The sequence below is a fragment of the Ranitomeya variabilis genome, chromosome 1 (assembly GCF_051348905.1).
Source record: "Ranitomeya variabilis isolate aRanVar5 chromosome 1, aRanVar5.hap1, whole genome shotgun sequence".
Classification (NCBI taxonomy): Eukaryota; Metazoa; Chordata; class Amphibia; order Anura; family Dendrobatidae; genus Ranitomeya; species Ranitomeya variabilis.
Window position 1 is genome coordinate 492,648,240 of NC_135232.1, and position 23,043 is coordinate 492,671,282.

The window sequence follows — 23,043 nt, forward strand, 5'->3', positions numbered from 1 at the left end:
AGGGGTATCCTTTATCATGAGGAAGGTGAGAGATCATCCTAAAACTACACGGGTAGAACTTGTTAATGATCTCAAGGCAGCTGGTATCACAGTCACAAAGAAAACCATTGGGACCACATTACGCCATAAAGGTTTAAAATCCTGCAGTGCCCGCAAGGCCCGCCTGCTCAAGAAGGCACATGTGCAGGCTGGTCTGATGTTTACCAATGAACATCTGGATGATTCTGTGAGTGATTGGGAGAAGGTGCTGTGGTCAGATGAGAGAAAAATTGAGATCTTTGGCATTAACCCAACTCGCCGTGTTTGGAGGAAGAGAAATGCTGCCTAGGACCCAAGAAACACCGTCCCCACTGTCAAGCAGGGAGGTGGAGTCATTATGTTTTGGGAGTGTTTCTTTGTTAAGGGCACAGAAATACTTCACCGCATTAATTGGAGAATGAATGGAGCCATGTACCGTAAAATCCTGAGTGACTACCTCCTTCCCTCCGTGAGTAAATTAAAAATGAATCATGGCTGGGTCTTCCAGCAAGACAATAACCCAAAACATACAGCCAAGGCAGCAAAAGAAGTGGCTCAAAAAGAAGCACATTAAGGTCATGGAGTGGCCTAGCCAGTCTCCAGACCTTAATCCCATAGAAAACTTGTGGAGGGAGATTAAGCTCCGAGTTGCCAAGAGACAGCATCAAAATCTTAATGATTTAGAGATGATCTGCAAAGAGGACTGGACCAAAATTCCTCCTGACATGTGTGCAAACCTCATCATCAACTACAAAAAATGTCTGACTGCTGTGCTTGCCAATAAGGGTTTTGCCACCACGTATTAAGTCTTGTTTGCCAGAGGGATCAAATACTTAGTTTTCACTGCAAAATGCAAATACATTTATATAATTTATACAATGTAATTTTCTAAATTTTATTTTTGTTATTCTTTTTCTTAATTTTAAAAATTAACCTAACCTTAAAATTATAGACTTTTCATGTCTTTGTCAGTGGGCAAACTTACAAAATCAGTAAGGGATCACATACTTATTTCCCCCACTGTATTTGTGCGTAAAAATATAAAACATGATATAATGTTAAGGAAATATTAAATACAGCTGCATGTCTTGTGCATTGCATTATACAAGACTTGGTTTTCCTGCTTGCATAGTAAAGGGGAGTGCTTTAAAGTATTTCACAACAATGTAGAATTTCTTTCCAGGTCTAACATGGTTTAATTCCTCTTTACCCTTAATGGGTTACTGGATTTATGACACAACATGAAGTTTGCAACCTACTGAGAGTAATTACAGTTCTCTACTAATGCACACTGTTTTCAGTTATACATTTCCATTTGAACATATCTTTCACAATCGTCCAGTATATTTTGTATGGAAAATTGCAAAAAAAAGTTATTAATGGTAATAGAAAATGCATTTGCAAGGCCAATAAGTCACATGTATAGAATTTATATAGTTGGTATTAGCTAAGAGACATTTACAACATAAACTGGATCCATAAATTATCGGATATTAAAATACAAGAAGAGTAACCGATGCCATGTCTGAAGAATGTGATTTTTTTTCTTCAAAACATATTCTATGCATTATGTACAATAGGAGGAAGGTCACTGAAGGATTAGTGACCTGTCAGTATCCATCAGTATGAATATCAAAGCATAGCACTGTCACGGGGATACAAGGAGGGCGAGAGATAATAAACCGGGCCCCTGCAATTTCCCTCAGAATAGGGAAACCCTGTCTGACCCTCTACCTGAAGTTTACACTGAAGGTGTGCATGTTCAGGCCTCCACCCTCACCCTGACTCCTGATTCAGCCCTAGACTGAACACCACCGCCCACCACCCAGTGAATGCAATAGACCAATACCCACAGTTATAACAAACAAGGATAAAGGAAAATATACACCACGCCGCAGTCAATCAGGAATACACTATAAAGGTGCAGGGCAAAATAAATACAAATATAGGAAGGAGTAAATAAGAGAAAGGAAAATACACAACCAGCAACGATTCTCAAACAACCAGCTCTCCACTCCGGACCGAGATAACTACGGATAAGACAGAAGCTATAGTCGGCGACGCCCATAGATCAGGAGAACCATTTAAAGGAAATGGGCATGGCCCAGCTTCCAATCCGAGGATCAGATAAATTAACCCCGGAGCAGCCAGACGAAAACTAGCCGACGCCAATGAGCAAACAGTGGTCAAACGCGGAATTACCGCTGTCTGTCAGACGACCTGGTCTGGACAGTGTCCGACATGACAGTACCCCGCCTTCTACGAGGGACCCCAGGGCCCTCACGGCTTATAGGACCCGGCTTGTCCGGAAGGTGACGATGAAAACACCTGACCAGCCGATCCGCATGAATGTCCGAGGCTGGTACCCAGGACCTCTCCTCAGGCCCATAACCACACCAGTGTACCAAATATTGTAAAGTGCGGCGCACCATCACGAGAGTCAACCACCCTGGAGACTTCAAATTCTAGGTTACCATCCACCAAGACTGGAGGTGGCATAGGCGCCGCATCCACAGAACCCATCACCTTCTTAAGAAGAGACCTGTGGAACACGTTGTGTATTTTATACACCGTAGGGAGCTCCAGTCGGTACGCTACTGGGTTAATGACGGCGGTGACCCGAAATGGACCAATAAACTGTGGACCCAATTTAAGGGATGGTATCTTGAGTTTTATGTTTTTTGTGGATAACCACACCCAGTCATCCACACTCAGGTCCGGACCTGGCACACGCCTACTGTCAGCCACACGTTTGTACCTAGCACCCACACTCAACAGGCGCTGTTTCACTCTCCTCCAGACTGATGACAATTGTGTTCCTAACTGGTCTTCCTCCGGAACGCCGGAAGAGCCTCTCTGACTCAAAGTACAAAACTGAGGATGTAGCCCGTAAACACAAAAAAACGGAGACTCCCCAGACGACTCCTGGCGGTGATTATTGATGGCAAACTCAGCCAAAGAAAGAAAGGTAGACCACTCCTCCTGGTTATCAGAGACAAAGCAGCGCAAGTACTGCTCCAAATTTTGGTTCATACGCTCGGTCTGACCATTTGACTGGGGATGAAACGCAGACGAATGAGACAACTTGATCCCCAGCCGTGAGCAAAATTCTTTCCAAAATTTTGCTACAAACTGAGTAACCCTATCTGACACGATGTCAGACGGAACTCCATGAAGCCTGACCACCTCCTGCACAAACACCTGAGCAAGAGTCTTAGCATTAGGTAAAGAAGGCAAAGACACAAAGTGTGACATTTTTGAAAACCGATCCACAATCACCAAAATGACCGTGTTCCCAGCTGAGGGAGGCAAATCAGTGATGAAATCCATGGAGATTTCCATCCATGGCTTACTAGGTACCTCCAGAGGAGGTAGTGTGCCAACAGGACGGGAGCGGGGCGTCTTCGCCCTAGCGCACGTGGTGCAAGCTGACACATATGAGACCACGTCCTGTCAGATTTTGGGCCACCAAAACCGACGTGACACCAACTCCAAAGTACCTCTAACCCCTGGGTGGCCAGCCAGGACAGTATCATGATGCTCCGCCAACACCTTTAGGCGGAGATGAAGCGGTACAAAAGATTTGTTGATGAGAAGCTCAGATGGTACCTCCTCCTGAGCCTCGGCAATCTCAGCCTCAACCTCGGTAGTGAGAGCCGAAACCACAACACCCTTTTGGAGGATGGGTACTGGATCTTCCCGTGGTTCTCCCCCTGGAAAACACCTGGACAGAGCATCCGCCTTAATGTTTTTAGACCCTGGTCTGTAAGTGACAACAAAGTTGAACCGCGTGAAAAACAATGCCCAGCGAGCCTGCCTGGGAGACAGACGCTTGGCAGACTCCAAATACAGCAGATTCTTATGGTCGGTAATAACAGTGACCTGATGTACCGACCCCTCCAAGAAGTGTCGCCATTCCTCAAAGGCCAACTTAATAGCCAACAACTCCCTGTTGCCGATATCGTAGTGATGTTCAGCGGACGACAGTTTTTTGGAGAAATAGGCGCACGGATGCAAACCACTCAAGGATGAGCCTTGAGATAGTACCGCCCCCACACCAACCTCAGACGCATCGACTTCCACGACAAAGGGTTTAGATACATCTGGCTGCACAAGAATGGGGGCTGAAACAAAACTGTTCTTGAGAAATTCAAATGCGCGAACAGCAGCCTCAGGCCAAACGGAGAAATTGGTACCCTTTTTAGTCATGTCAGTTAGCGGTTTAGCAATGATAGAAAAATCCTTGATAAATTTCCTATAGTAGTTAGAAAACCCAAGGAACCGCTGAAGTGCTTTCAGGTTATCAGGACGTTCCCAATGCAGCACCGCTTGCACCTTAGCGGCGTCCATTTTAAAACCAGAAGCAGACACAATATAACCCAAGAACGGCAACTCTTGAGCAAAAAATACACATTTCTCAAGTTTAGTATACAGCTTATTCTCTCTGAGAAGCTGTAACACCTGCCTGACATGATCTAAATGAGCATCACGGTCGCAAGAATATATGAGGATGTCATCTAGGTACACGATAACGAATTTCCCCAAAACATGCGAGAACACATCATTGATGAAATGTTGGAACACTGCAGGTGCGTTAGTTAACCCAAAAGGCATCACCAAATTTTCAAAATGACCCTCAGGGGTATTAAAAGCCGTCTTCCACTCATCACCTTGACGGACTCTTATGAGGTTGTACGCCCCCCTGAGGTCAAGCTTGGTAAACCACTTAGCACCTGCAACCTGGTTGAACAAGTCAGGTATCAGTGGCATAGGGTATGGATCACGAACCGCAATCTGGTTCAACCCCCTGAAATCCAAACACGGGCGTAATCCGCCATCTTTCTTCTTCACAAAGAAGAACCCTGCTGCCACTGGCGAGGATGACGGCCTGATATGCCCTTTGCTCAAACTTTCAGAAATGTAATCCTTGAGCGCTTGTCTCTCCGGACCGGAGATGTTGAACATCCTTGCTTTAGGCAACTTGGCCCCTGGTTTAAACCTGATAGAACAGTCATAGGAGCGGTGTGGCGGCAACTCTGAACAACCCTTCTCAGAGAACACATCCGCATAATCCTGAAGTGACTCAGGAACGCTTGAAGTCACAGCGGACACACATGTGGACAGGCAATTCTCCTGACAGAAATCACTCCACTGGATTATGTCCTGAGTTTTCCAGTCAATCACCGGGTTGTGTGTAGACATCCATGGAAAACCCAGAACCAATTGTGCCGGAAGACTCTTGAGCACCTTACATGTGACCTGCTCGAAATGAAGAACCCCAATGTGGAGTTTAACCTCAGCCACGAACTCAGTAATCTCCCCCTGTGGAAGAGGAGCAGAATTGATGGTGACCACACGGATAGGATGAGGCAGTTTTTCAATCTTAAAACCAGCAGTGCGCGCAAACTCCTCATCAATGAGATTTGTGGCGGAACCACTATCCACAAAAATAGTGATTGGTATCTCTCTGCCAGCGACAACAACTTTGGCAGGGAGCATGCACTGAGAAATCATCATGGAGGATATACATAAGCTCAGATTTGGACTCCTCCACACCCTCTGAGCTCAGAAGTTTTCCGCCGTTGCGTTTTTCTTTAACAGCAGAGGACAGATATTAATAAAATGACCAGTTTTACCGCAGAAAAAACAGGCTCCCTGCTTCCTGAGTACAGGGGTACGATTCTTAACATGTGACACCCCTGCGATTTGCATAGATTCCATGGGCTCACCTGCAGCAACCTCACGTGAACCTAAACCTTCACCCACAGGCGGCGTCTCATGATTCCCCTGACGCAAACGGTGATCAATGTGGACAACAAGACTCATAGCGGAATCTAGTGAAGCAGGAGTCTCGTACATCAGGAGGGCTTTTTTAACCCTATTAGTGTCAACTACCCAGTGGCGAAATTCAGAACAGTAATCCTCTGCAACACGCTTCCCCTGGCAAATAGTGCGTAACTTAGATTCTGCTAGAGCCATTCTGTCTGGATCGTCGTAAATGTGTCCTAGACCAGAAAAGAAACTCTCCACTGAGTTAAATGCAACAGAATCAGACGGCAACGAAAATGCCCATGCTTGGGGATCCCCGCTCAATAATGACAACACCAGGCCCACACGTTGAGCCTCATTACCAGAGGAGATCGGGCGCATACGGAAATACAGTTTGCAAGCTTCATGAAAAGAAACAAATTTACTGCGTTCCCCAGCAAATTTTTTAGGCAAAGGAAACTTGGGCTCATTAACTCCTCCTGTCGCTCCAGCCTGTATATTAGATACTGCTAGTCCCTGTTGCTGCACTGCTCCCTTCAACTCAGTGACCTGTAGGGACAGCGCCTCCAACTGGCGGGTTATAGAAGTCATGGGATCCATGACAAAACACAGAGAAGAGAAAAAAAAAAAAAAGGAGTCCCTTTTTTTTTTTTTTTGTTAGGCCGATTATAATGTCACGGGGATACAAGGAGGGCGAGAGCTAATAACCCGGGCCCCTGCAATTTCCCTCAGACTAGGGAAACCCTGTCTGACCCTCTACCTGAAGTTTACACTGAAGGTGTGCATGTTCAGGCCTCCACCCTCACCCTGACTCCTGATTCAGCCCTAGACTGAACACCACCGCCCACCACCCAGTGAATGCAATAGACCAATACCCACAGTTATAACAAACAAGGATAAAGGAAAATATACACCACGCCGCAGTCAATCAGGATTACACTATAAAGGTGCAGGGCAAAATAAATACAAATATAGGAAGGAGTAAATAAGACAAAGGAAAATACACAACCAGCAACGATTCTCAAACAACCAGCTCTCCACTCGGGACCGAGATAACTACGGATAAGACAGAAGCTATAATCGGCGACACCCAAAGATCAGGAGAACCATTTAAAGGAAATGGGCATGGCCCAGCTTCCAATCCGAGGATCAGATAAATTAACCCCGGAGCAGCCAGACGAAAACTAGCCGACGCCAATGAGCAAACAGTGGTCAAACGCGGAATTACCGCTGTCTGTCAGACGACCTGGTCTGGACAGTGTCCGACATGACAAGCACCACATGAAGACCCCCACCTACAGGCCGCCCCAAAGCACGAGAATCTCATAAACTGAAAACTGAAAATAAAGATTAAACAACAACCACAAGACGGATTTCATCATCAAAGGTATCATTGTAATCAGTATAACAGCGCCGACCTGACACTGTCTGTAGGTTACTGTGCACAATCCTGCTGACCACCCCCAGTACAACATATGCGATTGGTGCATCTTAAATATCCAGCTCTCCCCTCTCTAACACACGCCTCCTGAGGAAGTTTGACAAAACATGCATGGGGCAGAATGCTACTTTTACTTGTACCACCTATTCATATAAGTGCCACATTACATTTCCATTGATTTTTAGTTGGAAAGTCTATTCATTTAGCAAAGAAATGGCTTTCTTCCCATATATATATTTAGGCATTCACTGTCTTCTATATGTGTGTAATGTGGCCAGTACTAGATATGTACATGTGTATATGTTTAATATGTCGCCACATTTTATAGCAGTACCCTGCTTTTATCATATGTGGAATTTAATATATATATTTTTTTTATATGATAAAGTTATTGGTTGGCTATAGTATACTCTTTTCTGGGCTTTTATTTCTATGCCTATATCTTGAAGTTATTTATAAAAAATGTTACATACCTCAAAATTGAACCAATAAAAACAAAGCTCCAAGTCATCCAGCAAAAAAAGCAAACACTAATACAACTTGGTCGGCAAAAAAATGAAAGTTATGGCTCTCAGAAAATGACGACAATAAAACAATTTGCTGGGATTTCAGGAAATATGACTCAAATTCAATTTGCATCAAATCAATTTGATAATTTCCACAAGTCATGCAATAGGGAGAAAAATGGTTAATCCTCATGTACACACATGACAGCTTACTCTGAAATGACAGGTACACTATAAACTATGTTGCTAAAATAATTGTGGACCAATTGCTAGCAATACAGCTTCAAAAGGCCCTTGGGGAGCAGGCGGTTAGCCCTGCTTGCTTCCAACTAGTGATGAGCAAACGTGCTCGGATAAGTTGATATCCTAGCATGCTTGGGTGCTAACGCCATTAAAAAATCAAGAAGTGAAAGATAAGTGCAATTGTATAAGAATGATACATTACCATAATAATAGAATCACACTAAGGCCGGCCTCACGCTAGCGAGTTTTACGGACGTATGAGCGCATAAACTACGTCCGTAAAATACGCATTACACACGGCCCAATGAATCTCTATGGCCCAGCTCCTATCTGCCGTATATTACGCATCCGTAATATACGGTCTTGTACGACCATACAAAATCGCAGCATGCTGCGCTTGTCACCGTATTGCGCAAAAAAATCGCCAATGAAAGTCTATGGGGGTGAGAAAAATACGGATTCCACACAGACCAGCAGTGTGACTTGCGAGAAATACGCAGCGGTGTTAGTGAAAAGCCGGTAATTCAATTGCCAATATAGAAGAAATGACGTGCACTCTGACAATTGCCGGCTTTTCATTTCTCCTTCACAAACCCGACAGGATATGAGACATGGTTTACATACAGTAAGTAATGAGGACATCCAGCAGAGGGCGCCTCAACGCAACTCAAGGTGACTACAGATCACCCAGCTTTCCTTTCAGCACCCGGGGTTTACAGGCACGAGCGAGTGCTTTAGCACAGCTCCTGGCTGTAAAATGATTTAACCCCTTCAGATGGATTTACTTCGTGGGACGTGACAGATCATCAGAAGGTATGTATATTGTTGGTTTATTATTTTTCAGAGCGAGGGTCTTCAGGTGGATTGAGAGAGCAATAAAATATTAAAACAACCTGTGTGTTTATTTCATTAAAATTCTTTTTAATAATGTGTGGTTTTTTTTAACCCTTTCATACAATTGGATTAATAATGGATAGGTGTCATAATTGACGCCTCTCCATTATTAATCTGGCTTAATGTCACCTTACAATAGCAAGGTGACATTAACCCTTCATTACCCCATATCCCACCGCTACACGGGAGTGGGAAGAGAGTGGCCAAGTGCCAGAATAGGCGCATCTTCCAGATGTGCCTTTTCTGGGGTGGCTGGGGAAAGATGTTTGTAGCCAGGGGGAGCAATAACCATGGACCCTCTCATGGCTATTAATATCTGCCCTCAGTCACTGGCTTTACCACTCTGGCTGAGAAAATTGCGCGGGAGCCCACGCCAAATTTTTCCGCCATTTAACCCTTTATTTTAGCAGCTAGAGCACTCAAATTTTGCACATACACACTACTAACATTAGTAGTGTGGAATATGCAAAAAAAAAGGGATATGAGATGGTTTACTGTATGTAAACCATGTCTCATATCCTGTCGGGTTTGGGAGGGAGAAATGAAAACCCGGCAATTGAATTACTGGCTTTTCATATATCTCGCGCTGAATTAAATTTAAATACAGTATATGTATATATATATGTGTGTGTCTCAATTACATATATATATATATATACATACTGTATATATGTTTTAATGAACATTTGAGCACATAAATCCATTAGATGTCGGTTTTGCAAGCCTGCGAGAAAATCTCGCAGTACGGATGCCATACGGATTACATACGGAGGATGCCATGCGCAAAATACGCTGTCACACCCTGCCTACGGATGACATACGGATCACTATTTTGGGAACATTTCTGCATATTACGGCCGTAATAAACGGACCGTATTTACATACGCTGAGTGTGAGGCCGGCCTAAGGCTTTTCTTTACCCAGTGCAAAGTTTCAAGGCAGTGTGTCATATTGGTTCACTGCTAATACAATAACCAAGTAACATTTCCTACCAGCCCCCTTTTGCTCCACCACTGGTAGGAGTGCAATAATTATAGCTATGCACAAGACAAAAAAAAAGACAAAAAAATTAGGGCAGAGATTTCAAAAGTTGCCATGTCTTATTTCTAAAAAATATTCTTGAAAATATATAAAAAAATATTTAGCAGAAAATATATTATTTATTTGTCATCTTCTAAATATCTGCTATGGTGTGTTCACATACATGTCACTCATCTTTATCCATTTCTGTTTTAAATGTTTCTAGTTTACCAACACATTCAATGATTTAGATTAATAATTTATTAATATAATTATATTATTAGAGTATTTCATTTTTCACATTGTTTTTTCATTCAATATAGGTATTTTTACTGATATTCCATTAATATGATTTTGTTCTAATGGGTAGAATAAATTTTATTTAGCAGGTTTAGTTGATGTTATTATTACCGTATTTACAACATATATAAAATATACAGTCTAAACAAAGTTGTCTAAGAGCAATGACTAAAAATTATTGTAGTGCACAATTTTGAAATCCATTTCTTTGAATCTGACACAGAGCACCACCTTTGTGATAAATGCTTGTTTTTGGATGAAAAATTATCAATTTTCACCTGGACCTTCAAGAAGGATATTCCCAGTTAATTATACTGTATCTTGAGCCCTAACAGCAGGGGAATAGAGAAGTTGCTGTGAGACAAGATGTTCATGCAGAGGAGCCATCAATCATGTGAAATGTAAAAAAAAAAAACAGAAACCATAGATACTGAAGAGCAATATGTTATGCTCTATGTTATGGGCCAATAATTAATTATAGCTTTAAACGTTGACCACTGCTGATGTATTAAAAACCTTTGATTCGTACCCCCTATAGCTTTGCCATTTACAAATACTAGTAGGCTTCCTAAACCCATTGCACGATTCTTTCTAAATTCATACAATTATTTGTAATTCTTACAATTATGCGGGCTCAATCACAGCCATGTCAAGTAGTGACTTCGCAGTAATTGACCGACACTGCGTAAAAAAAAAGAACACTTGGGGTCACATCTACTTTTGAAAATCAGCGAAGGGCAAAAATACACCTCCATTACTATTCCATTAATAAAAAAGTAAGAAAGATGCACAGGAAAAAGTCCTTCAATTGAAATAATCATTCCGACCCTCTTTACCCATTTGTTAATCTAAAAATAAAAAGAATAAAATCAAATTTATACTCACCTGTATGCTGATAATCCATATGTCCCACGACAATCACCAACTTTGCAACATCTGGTTGCATTGCTTAGTGGTGGCAATGCAACCACTTCAACCTGGCAACCAGATCACAATGAGCTGAGCCTGAGAATGGCTGATATATTAAAAGGTAGGGAAGGGGCCATGGATATTAATAACATCAGCCCTCAACTGCCCCATAAATGGCACATCCATTAGATCTGGCGCTTTTTCCATCTCTTCCTGCTTGCCCTGGTGTGGTGGTAAGTGGGGTAATATTTTGTGGTTGATGTCAGCTTTGTAATGTCAGCTGACATCAAGCCCAGAGGTTAGTAATGTAGACGTGTCTGTCAAACCCCCATTACTAACCCAGTAACTAAAAAGTAATAAAGACACACATACAGAAAAAAGTGATTTAATGGAACAAAAGACTCCTGGACAAATCCCCCCTTTTTCCCATTTATTTCAATAAAAATAAAAAATCAAAGTAATCCTCACATGCCCGCCGATAATCTGTAATAATGAGGTCCCATGACGATGCCCAATTGTACTACATCCAGTGCATGGAGATCCATTCAAAAAACTGGTTGCTGGGTACTAAGGTGACATCAGTAAGGTTATCTCAGTTCATAGCACCCAGTGGCGGATTATAATGAGGTCAATCTGGGCGGTAGCCCTGGGCCCAGTGGTGTGGGGGGCCCTGGGCAACCGCTCAGATTGACCGCCGCCATCAGGGCATTACTGCCCTGACTGGCATATGGGCACGGTGGGCAGAGGGGGCCCGCATCGTGCCCAGTCTCATCTGCTCACCGGGCCCCTACCGGCGCTGCGGCAGTTTAACGCTCTTGACGTGCAGGCTCGCGCCCACACATCAATAGTTAACAGTCAGCCGCAGCGTGCACGTTGCCGGCGTCTGATGTCATTGTCAGTCACCGGCGAGTGCACGCTTCAGCAACGTGGAGGGAGCTTCACCAAAGGAGCGCGGACAGGTGAAAACTGTTTTTTTTTATTGCGAACGTCAATCCAGGGGACCCGGGCCAGAATGCTGGACACTGGGGGCCAAGATGCTGGACACACTGGGGGTAATATGATGGACACACTGGGGGCAATATGCTGGACACACTGGGGGCAATATGCTGGACACACTGGGGCAGATTGCTGGACACACTGGGGGCAATATGCTGGAGACACTGGGGCAGATTGCTGGACAAACTGGTGGCAATATGCTGGACACACTGGGGGCAATATGCTGGACACACTGGGGGCAATATGCTGGACACACTGGGACAGATTTCTGGACACACTGGGGGCAAAATGCTGGACACACTGAGGGCAATATGCTGGACACACTGGGGGCAATATACTGGACACACTGTGGGGCAATAAGCTGGACACACTGGGGACAATATGCTGGACACACTGGGGGCAGAATGCTGGACAAACTGGGGGCAATATGCTGGACACACTGGGGCAGAATGCTGGACATACTGGGGGCAATATGCTGGACACACTCAGGGCAGAATGCTGGACACACTGGGGCAATATGCTTCACATAATGGGGCAGAATGCAGGACACACTGGGGGCAATATGCTGGACACACTGGGACAGAATGCTGGACACACTGGGGCAGAACCCTGGACACACTGGGGGCGGGATGCCGGACATATTGGGGGACAGAGATGCTGGACACTGGGGGCAGAGATGCTGGACACTGGGGGCAGAGATGCTGGACACACTGGGGGCAATATGCTGGAGACACTGGGGCAGATTGTTGGATACACTGGGGCAAACATGCTGGACACACTGGGGCAGAATGCTGGACACACTGGGGCAATATGCTGGATATACTGTGGGCAATATGCTGGACACACTGGGGGCAATATGCTAGACACACTGGGGCAGAATGCTGAACACACTGGGGGCAGAATGTGGGAAAAACTGTGGCAAACATGCAGGACACACTGGGGCAGAATGCTGGACACACTGGGGGCAATATGCTGGACACACTAGGGGAATTATGCTGAACACACTGGGGGCAGAATGCTGGACACACTGGGGGCAATATGCTGGAGACACTGGGGCAGATTGCTGGACACACTGGGGGCAATATGCTGGACACACTGGGTAAGAATGCTAGACACACTGGGGCAGAATCCTGGACACACTGGGGGCAGGATGCTGGACACATTGAGGGACAGAGATGCTGGACACTGGGGGCAGAGATGCTAGACACTGGGGGCAGAGATGCTGGGCACTGGGGGCAGAGATGCTGGATAATGGGGCAGAGATGCTGGACACACTGGAGGCAGGACTGGAGACAGATGGGGCAGGATTGGAGACATGGGCATAATGTAGATACAGGGCATGATTGGAGACTCAGGGCAGAATGAAAGACATGGGGCAGGATTGGAGACAGATCGTGCAGGATCATGGGGCAGGATGGATATGATGGAGACTGATGGGGCAAGATGGGGAGATCATATGGGGCAAGATGGATACTCATGAGGGCAGGATGGGAGAACATATGGCTGGAGCCAGGAATGAGATACACGGGGCCAGGATGGGGGATATTATTATTACCATAGGGGCTAATTAAGGGATATTATTACTGCAGTGATGTATTTATTTTATTTTTTGAGGATACTGTTATAAATGGGGTGGTGGTCCTGTTACTGTGTAGAGTGACACTATGTCGCCTTTTTTTCTTCATGTGGTGTAAAGTAGAAGTTGGGAAAAATTAAGTAATGTGTTCTGCAAGCGGAGCTCGAGATAACTGTGTTACTTCCTGCAGAGACGAGTCCTGGCTGGATGAAGTGATGGCATTATGCGCTGGATAAAAGATGAAGGAGTTCACCTAGAGATGTCACTGGTGAGTGAGTGTTACCTATACACTGACACTATACACTGTATACTATATACAGAGGTCCTGTGTATAATGTCACCGGTAGGGTTGAGCGATACCGTCCGATACTTGAAAGTATCGGTATCGGAAAGTATCGGCCGATACCGGCAAAGTATCGGATCTAATCCGATACCGATACCCGATACCAATACAAGTGAATGGGACTCAAGTATCGGACGGTAAATCAGCCCTTTCTGTCCTTCTATATGGGGTTCTGGAGGGGGGGAGAGTGTGGGCGGTGCGTGGGCGGAGACTGCGTGTCTCTGTGCGGGCGGGGTCTGTGCGGGCCTGCCAGGGATCTCATTCTATGCGGCCGGCGCTGTATGCCCAGGCTTGATGCGGCGTGCCGGGGCTTGATGCGGCGTGGGAGGGCTCTGCGGCGTGCTGGGGGGGTCTATGCGGCATGAGGGGGTCTAAGCGGCGTGCTGGGGGGTCTATGCGGCGTGAGGGGCTCTCTGCGGCGTTCTGGGGCGTCTATGCGGCGTGCTGGGGGATCTATGCGGCGTGAGGGGCTCTCTGCGGCGTTCTGGGGCGTCTATGCGGCGTGCTGGGGGGTCTATGCGGCGTGCTGGGGGGTCTATGCGGCGTGCTGGGGGGTCTATGCGGCGTGCGGGGGTCTCAGCGGCGTGCGGGGGTCTCTGCGGCGTGCTGGGGGGTCTCTGCAGCGTGGGGGGGGTCTCTGCGGCGTGGGGGGGGGTCTCTGCGGCGTGCGGGGGTCTCAGTGCGGGCATCGTCCGATGGGACTACAAGTCCCATCGGGCTATGCCTGCTACACTGACAGTGATTGACACATTAGCCAATGATGGGACAGTAGTAGTCCCATCATCCGGCTAATGTGTTGAATGAAAAAAAAAAAAAATACTCCATACATACATTCTACATACATAAATACATATAGACATAAAGTACATTCATACATTACATACATGACATACATTACATTAAACATAGATTACATACTCACCATTACTTGTCATTTTGATCCCCGAAGCCAGTGTCATCTATAAAAAATGTGAAAAAAACAAACAACCAATATACTCCCTGTCCGCAGAAATCCACGAGTGTCCCACGACGATCTCCCGTGGAGAGCAGCAGCATCAAATAATGCGACCGCTCTCTAGGGGCTCAGAAACACAATGGCGGGAGGAAGGTATCCTTCCGCCACTGTATTCCTCCGCCGCTGTAAAAAAAAAAGTCCCTAGTCTCACTTTATGGCATTGCTGTATGAGACATTTTCCCATGCAGCAATTATATAAAGTGACACTTTGAACTCAGGTAACCTCAGTGATGCACTGCAGGAGCCATTGTCTCCTGTCAGTGTGTCACTGAGGGTCCTATAGAGCAGTGACGTCACCCGATGTCACTGTTCTATAGGGGAGATCGTCGTGGGACACTCGTTATTAATTGGACTACGGCGGACAGGTAGTATGCGGTTTATTATTTTACGTTTTTTGCAGGCGCTGAAGTATGGTAAGTATGGTGAAATGAAGAATATTAAAATACTTTTTCCTAATGTGTGCGTGTTTTATTAACCCTTTTCTTACTATTGGATTAATAACGGATAGGCGTCTTATTGACGCCTCTCCGTTATTAACCCGGCTTAATGTCACCTTACGATAGCAAGGTGACATTAACCCCTTATTACCCCATATCCCACCGCTACACGGGAGTGGGAAGAGAGGGGCTAAGTGCCGGAATTGGCGCATCTTACGGATGCGCCATTTTCGGGGCGGCTGCGGACTGGTATTTGTAGCCGGGGGGGGGCCAATATCCATGGCCCCTCTCTAGGCTATGAATATCAGCCCGCAGCTGTCTGCGTAGCCTTTCTGGCTATAAAATATAGGGGGACCCCACGTCATTTTTTGGGGGGTCCCCCTATTTTAATAGCCAGTAAAGGCTACGCAGACAGCTGCGAGCTGATATTCATAGCAGGCTACAAATATTGGCCCCCGGCCGTCGGCTTTCCCCCTCTGGCGCAGAAAATTGCGCGGGAGCCCACGCCGTTTTTTTCCATTTTTTTTTTTTTTAAATTCAACGCTCATAAAGGCCTCTTTCACCCTTGCGTCAGTACGGGTCCGTCGCTATGCGTCGAGCCGACGTACCGACGCACGTTGTGAAATTTGTACACGACGTGGGCAGCGGATGCAGTTTTTCAACGCATCCACTGCCCATTCTGAAGTGCGGGGAGGAGGGGGCAGAGTTTCTGCTGCGCATGCGCAGTAGAAAATGGCAGACGCGACGGACAAAAAAACGTTCACTTGAACGTTTTTTCGTGCCGACGGTCCGCCAAAACTCGACGGATCCGTTGCAGAACGGACGCGACGTGTGGCCATTCGTCGCGATCCGTCGCTAATACAAGTCTATGGGGAAAAAAATGCATCCTGCGAGCACATTTGCAGGATCCGTTTTTTTCCGCCAGATCCGTTTTTTCAGTCGGATCCGTTGTTTTCCGCCAGATCGTTTTTTTTCCACCGGATCCGTTTTTTTCCGCCAGATCCGTTTTTTTTACATTGGATCCGTTTTTTTCTGCCAGATCTGTTTTTTTCCACCGGATCCGTTTTTTTCCACCAGATCCGTTTTTTCTCATAGAGTTGTAATAGCGCCGGATTGCGCCTGATGGCCACACATTTCATCCGTTTTTTGCAGGATTCGTTAAAAAAAACTGTTTCCGCCGGACGGAAAACTCATAGGAACGTTTTTTGTCCGTTATTTTTCATGCATGTTTCCATTCAAATCATGCACATTTTCCGTTTATTTATTTTCCAAAAACCTCATCAAAACCTGCATCAAAACTGCATGAAAAACCGCACCAAAAACCTGCATCAAAAACAGCATCAAAAACCGCACCAAAAACCTGCATCAAAAACCGCACCAAAAACTGCATCAAAAACCGCACCAAAAACTGCATCAAAAACCGCACCAAAAACCTGCAGCAAAAAAGCACCAAAAACTGCATCAAAAACTGCATCAAAAACCGCACCAAAAAACTGCAGCAAAAAACTGCAGCAAAAAAGCACCAAAAACTGCATCAAAAACCGCATCAAAAAGCTACATCAAAAACAGCACCAAAAACTGCACCAAAAACTGCATCAAAAACAGCACCAAAAAACTGCAGCAAAAAAAGCACCAAAAACTGCATCAAAAACCGCATCAAAAAGCTACATCAAAAACAGCACCAAAAACTGCATCAAAAACCGCACCAAAAACCTGCAGCAAAAAAGCACCAAAAACTGCATCAAAAACCGCATCAAAAACTGCACCAAAAACTGCATCAAAAACCGCACCAAAAACCTGCAGCAAAAACTGCATCAAAAACCGCATCAAATCTGCACCAGTTTTTTATGCAGGTTTTGATGCAGTTTTTGGTGCAGTTTTTGATGCGGTTTTTGATGCAGGTTTTGGTGCTGTTTTTGATGTAGCTTTTTGATGCGGTTTTTGATGCAGTTTTTGGTGCTTTTTTGCTGCAGGTTTTTGGTGCTGTTTTTGATGCAGTTTTTGCTGCAGTTTTTGGTGCTTTTTTGCTGCAGGTTTTTGGTGCGGTTTTTGATGCAGTTTTTGGTGCAATTTTTGATGCGGTTTTTGATGCAGTTTTTGGTGCTTTTTGCTGCAGGTTTTTGGGGCGGTTTTTGATGCAGTTTTTGGTGCTTTTTTGCTGCATGTTTTTTTTGCGGTTTTTTATGTAGTTTTTGGTTCAGTTTTTGATGCAGTTTTTGGTCCTTTTTTTGCTGCAGGTTTTTGGTGCGGTTTTTGATGCAGTTTTTGGTGCTGTTTTTTATGTAGGTTTTTGTTGAGGTTTTTGATGCAGTTTTTGGTGCTTTTTTTGCTGCAGGTTTTTGATGCCGTTTTTGATGCAGTTTTTGGTGCTTTTTTGCTGCAGGTTTTTGGTGCAGTTTTTGATGCGGTTTTTGATGCAGTTTTTGGTGCTGTTTTTGATGTAGCTTTTTGATGCGGTTTTTGATGTAGTTTTTGGTGCTTTTTTTGCTGCAGGTTTTTGGTGCTGTTTTTGGTGCTTTTTTTGCTGCAGGTTTTTGATGCCGTTTTTGATGCAGTTTTTTGTGCTTTTTTGCTGCAGGTTTTTGATGCAGTTTTTGGTGCAGTATTTGATGCAGTTTTTGGTGTTTTTTGCTGCAGGTTTTTGGTGCGGTTTTTGGTGCAGCAAAAAAGCACCAAAAACTGCATCAAAAACCGCATCAAAAACCGCACCAAAAACTGCATCAAAAACCGCACCAAAAACCTGCAGCAAAAAGCACCAAAAACTGCATCAAAAAACACATCAAAAACTGCACCAAAAACTGCATCAAAAACCGCACCAAAAACCTGCAGCAAAAAAAGCACCAAAAACTGCATCAAAAACTGAACCAAAAACTACATCAAAAACCGCACCAAAAACCTGCAGCAAAAAGCACCAAAAACTGCATCAAAAACCGCATCAAAAACTGCACCAAAAACTGCATCAAAAACCGCATGTTTTTGGTGCGGTTTTTGATGTAGTTTTTGGTTCAGTTTTTGATGCAGTTTTTAATGCTTTTTTTGATGCAGGTTTTTGGTGCGGTTTTTGATGCAGTTTTTGGTGCAGTTTTTGATGCGGTTTTTGATGCAGTTTTTGGTGCTTTTTGCTGCAGGTTTTTGGTGCGGTTTTTGGTGCAGTTTTTGATGCGGTTTTTGATGCAGTTTTTGGTGCTTTTTTGCTGCAGGTTTTTGGTGCGGTTTTTGATGCAGTTTTTGGTGCGGTTTTTGATGCAGTTTTTGGTGCGGTTTTTGATGCAGGTTTTTGGTGCGGTTTTTGATGCTGTTTTTGATGCAGGTTTTTGGTGCGGTTTTTCATGCAGTTTTGATGCAGGTTTTGATGAGGTTTTTGGAAAATAAATAAACGGAAAATGTGCATGATTTGAATGGAAACATGCATGAAAAATAACGGACAAAAAACGTTCCTATGAGTTTTCCGTCCGGCGGAAACAGTTTTTTTTAACGAATCCTGCAAAAAACGGATGAAATGTGTGGCCATCAGGCGCAATCCGGCGCTATTACAACTCTATGAGAAAAAACGGATCTGGCGGAAAAAAATGGATCCGGCAGGAAAAAACGGATCTGGCGGAAAAAAAACGGATCTGGTGGAAAAAAACGGATCCGGTGGAAAAAACAGATCTGGCAGAAAAAAACGGATCCAATGTAAAAAAAAAAACGGATCTGGCGGAAAAAAACGGATCCGGTGGAAAAAAACCGATCTGGCGGAAAACAACGGATCCGACTGAAAAAACGGATCTGGCGGAAAAAAACGGATCCTGCAAATGTGCTCGCAGGATGCATTTTTTTTCCCCATAGACTTGTATTAGCGACGGATCGCGACGAATGGCCACACGTCGCGTCCGTTCTGCAACGGATCCGTCGAGTTTTGGCGGACCGTCGGCACGAAAAAACGTTCAAGTGAACGTTTTTTTGTCCGTCGCGTCTGCCATTTTCTACTGCGCATGCGCAGCAGAAACTCTGCCCCCTCCTCCCCGCACTTCAGAATGGGCAGTGGATGCGTTGAAAAACTGCATCCGCTGCCCACGTCGTGTACAAATTTCACAACGTGCGTCGGTACATCGGCTCGACGCATAGCGACGGACCCGTACTGACGCAAGGGTAAAAGAGGCCTTTATGAGCGTTGAATTTAAAAAAAAAAAAAAATGGAAAAAAACGGCGTGGGCTCCCGCACAATTTTCTGCGCCAGAGGGGGAAAGCCGACGGCCGGGGGCCAATATTTGTAGCTTGCTATGAATATCAGCTCGCAGCTGTCTGCGTAGCCTTTACTGGCTATTAAAATAGGGGGACCCCCCCAAAAAAATGACGTGGGGTCCCCCTATATTTTATAGCCAGAAAGGCTACGCAGACAGCTGCGGGCTGATATTCATAGCCTAGAGAGGGGCCATGGATATTGCCCCCCCCCCCCCGGCTACAAATACCAGTCCGCAGCCGCCCCGAAAATGGCGCATCCGTAAGATGCGCCAATTCCGGCACTTAGCCCCTCTCTTCCCACTCCCGTGTAGCGGTGGGATATGGGGTAATAAGGGGTTAATGTCACCTTGCTATCGTAAGGTGACATTAAGCCGGGTTAATAACGGAGAGGCGTCAATAAGACGCCTATCCGTTATTAATCCAATAGTAAGAAAAGGGTTAATAAAACACGCACACATTAGGAAAAAGTATTTTAATATTCTTCATTTCACCATACTTACCATACTTCAGCGCCTGCAAAAAACGTAAAATAATAAACCGCATACTACCTGTCCGCCGTAGTCCAATTAATAACGAGTGTCCCACGACGATCTCCCCTATAGAACAGTGACATCGGGTGACGTCACTGCTCTATAGGACCCTCAGTGACACTCTGACAGGAGACAATGGCTCCTGCAGTGCATCACTGAGGTTACCTGAGTTCAAAGTGTCACTTTATATAATTGCTGCATGGGAAAATGTCTCATACAGCAATGCCATAAAGTGAGACTAGGGACTTTTTTTTTTACAGCGGCGGAGGAATACAGTGGCGGAAGGATACCTTCCTCCCGCCATTGTGTTTCTGAGCCCCTAGAGAGCGGTCTCATTATTTGATGCTGCTGCTCTCCACGGGAGATCGTCGTGGGACACTCGTGGATTTCTGCGGACAGGGAGTATATTGGTTGTTTGTTTTTTTCACATTTTTTATAGATGACACTGGCTTCGGGGATCAAAATGACAAGTAATGGTGAGTATGTAATCTATGTTTAATGTAATGTATGTCATGTATGTAATGTATGAATGTACTGTATGTCTATATGTATTTATGTATGTAGAATGTATGTATGGAGTATTTTTTTTTTTTTCATTCAACACATTAGCCGGATGATGGGACTACTACTGTCCCATCATTGGCTAATGTGTCAATCACTGTCAGTGTAGCAGGCATAGCCCGATGGGACTTGTAGTCCCATCGGACGATGCCCGCACTGAGACCCCCGCACGCCGCAGAGACCCCCCCCACGCCGCAGAGACCCCCCCCCCCACGCCGCAGAGACCCCCCCGCACGCCGCATAGACCCCCCAGCACGCCGCATAGATCCCCCAGCACGCCGCATAGACCCCCCAGCACGCCGCATAGATGCCCCAGAACGCCGCAGAGAGCCCCTCACGCCGCATAGATCCCCCAGCACGCCGCATAGACGCCCCAGAACGCCGCAGAGAGCCCCTCACGCCGCATAGACCCCCCCAGCACGCCGCTTAGACCCCCTCACGCCGCATAGACGCCCCAGAACGCCGCAGAGAGCCCCTCACGCCGCATAGACCCCCCCAGCACGCCGCATAGACCCCCCCAGCATGCCGCAGAGCCCTCCCACGCCGCATCAAGCCCCGGCACGCCGCATCAAGCCTGGGCATACAGCGCCGGCCGCATAGAATGAGATCCCTGGCAGGCCCGCACAGACCCCGCCCGCACAGAGACACGCAGTCTCCGCCCACGCACCGCCCACTTTACATTATAGTGATTTTAGCACTGTGGGGACTTCCGATTCCGATACCCGATACCACAAAAATATCGGATCTCGGTATCGGAATTCCGATACCGCAAGGATCGGCCGATACCCGATACTTGCGGTATCGGAATGCTCAACACTAGTCACCGGTGAACAATGAATTACCTCTAAACAGACACTGCATACTAAGTACAGATCTCCTGTGAATACTGGCACTTATGGTGATAGTATTGTGTTTTTTTCTTCCTAACTGAAGGGAAAATTGACTAGATCAATGGATGTTTGACAGGTTATAGTTTCACACAGCAACTATTTTTCTGGAATAATCTGGTTCAGGTATATGATGACCCCGTCACCTGACCCCGTCACATGACCCCATCACATGACCGGGGGGCCCACAGTGTCTGAACAGCCCAGGGCCCTGGCTACCCTTAATCCACCCCTGATAGCACCTGTTCTCAAGAGGGCAGCAGAACTGTGAACTGAGATAACAGAGGTCACCTGAGTTCATAGCAGCTTGTTTTCCCTCTGTGTAGCGACCTTGCCTGACTGATGAACGACCACAAGTCTGAAACTCCGCACTTCGGTATTCATTAGTTCGGCACTCGAGTTGCAGTAAGACCCGGTGGCTGTGAACTCAGGTAACTTTAAAGGTTGTGAGGCCCGGAAACCTTAAGAGAGATTTTAAAGGGAAGGTACCGCGTTTGTAGATCATTAAAAAATCAATGTAGCATAACATGCTGTTGTAACCAAGATTTAATTGCATTTGAAATATATTTTGTGTGTTATAGGAGTTTAAAGAAGGCACTGGAGGCTGACATCTTGCTTTCACAGTAGCAGCACAACATTATCAGTGTCATAATATGGCACCCCATGGTCATAGGAGATAACAGACAGACGCCGAACTTATCTATTGTAATAGAACTCTCACTGCTGTGAACTGGGCATGCCTCTGTAGGCTGCACAATTCACAGTAGTGGGAGTTTTTGCTGCCATTTTCATGGAGCACTCAGCTGTTGATTTGTCTCCTGTCATTAGGATCTGCTAGCAGAAGCATTACTGCTTCCAGCAGAACAGATACTAGATTGACAGGAGTAAAATGCGGGAGAAATGCCCAGGCAGAAATACAGAGACTGCAAAGACATTGCAGCACCACAGGGTCCTGGTTGATGCAGTAATGTCATTCTTCCACCAGGGGGAGTGATGTTACGTTTGAAGGCAATAAAGAAGATCTCTTTACCAGGTATCACAAACCACACAACACACTTCACACTCCAGTCCACCAGGGGGAGCTATGCTCCTATTTATTAGAGCACTCTTCACAATTAGGCAAAACTGTTGGTCTGGATAGGAAGTTAGGCAGAAGCTGACTGGGCTTCACCCAGGCAGCACCTGTCAGGCAGAGAGCGAGGAAGGAGGAACATCTAGCAGTTGCCGACAGAGTGATCCCTGACAGGGGTGGGATCCTGTCAGAGGCCTAGACAGAAGGACACGGAGCTGTGCCTGCCCGATGTGCGGCAGCATCCTAAGAAAGAGACACGAACAGTGAATTGTATTGTAGAGGGTGAGAAACGAAGTCATAGC